The sequence below is a fragment of the Seriola lalandi genome, unplaced genomic scaffold, assembly GCF_002814215.2.
Source record: "Seriola lalandi dorsalis isolate HSWRI2012SDOR001 ecotype SW California unplaced genomic scaffold, Sedor1 jcf7180002041409, whole genome shotgun sequence".
In the NCBI taxonomy this organism is placed as follows: domain Eukaryota; kingdom Metazoa; phylum Chordata; class Actinopteri; order Carangiformes; family Carangidae; genus Seriola; species Seriola lalandi.
In genome coordinates, this window is record NW_019511978.1 from 1 (window position 1) to 804 (window position 804).

The window sequence follows — 804 nt, forward strand, 5'->3', positions numbered from 1 at the left end:
TTAGAATTACCTACTCGTTATTTTGATTTCAAAACCAACTTTTGAGAATAAGGAAAATATAAAACAGTGACAGATCAGTCATCCAGTAAACTTGACTGACTTTAGTCACACTCTGAGAAAAGCCATTACATATAGAATAGAGGAACCTTTTGTCTGAAGAGATGGAAATATGCTATCACTACAGCGAGCAAGCAAAATAAGTTGCCGTGATCGTATAGTGGTTAGTACTCTGCGTTGTGGCCGCAGCAACCCCGGTTCGAATCCGGGTCACGGCAACAATAGACAGGCAAGTTGTTTTATTGATTCTTGTTTTATTGACTGTCATTCTCTACATTTGTCTACAACTTCATGGCAACAATACATAGGTACTTTGTTTTACATATACTTGTTGCAGGCGTCTGGTGTTTTCCACACTTGACTACAACAGCACAACTGTTTATATGCAATACTGTGACAATCAGTGTTATACATCATACAAATGTACATGGGGCTAGTGGCGCAATGGATAACGCGTCTGACTACGGATCAGAAGATTCTAGGTTCAACTCCTGGCTAGCTCGATATAAACTTTAACTTACAACTCGTCTGTCGTTTCCAAAACTCCTCCTCTACATACTATGTATCAAAATGCACTGACCAAATGACAGGAAAATGTCCTTCAAACAGTCAGAATCCTTCATTCACAGCTGGCCTGGCCCCATTCTTACTTTTAGAATTACCTACTCGTCATATTGATTTCAAAACCAACTTTTGAGAATAAGGAAAATATAAAACAGTGACAGATCAGTCATCCAGTAAACTTGA

The 804-nt window shown here is 38.7% G+C and overlaps 2 non-coding genes across 2 annotated transcripts; both read left to right on the top strand.

The window, feature by feature from the left end:
* The first annotated feature begins 203 nt into the window (after positions 1–203).
* trnah-gug (transfer RNA histidin (anticodon GUG)) lies at positions 204–275 on the top strand. Its single transcript has one exon. It is a non-coding gene; the product is annotated as a tRNA-His (tRNA).
* A 212-nt stretch (positions 276–487) lies between these two features.
* Positions 488–560, top strand: trnar-acg (transfer RNA arginine (anticodon ACG)). The gene has a single exon. It is a non-coding gene; the product is annotated as a tRNA-Arg (tRNA).
* Positions 561–804: the final 244 nt, after the last annotated feature.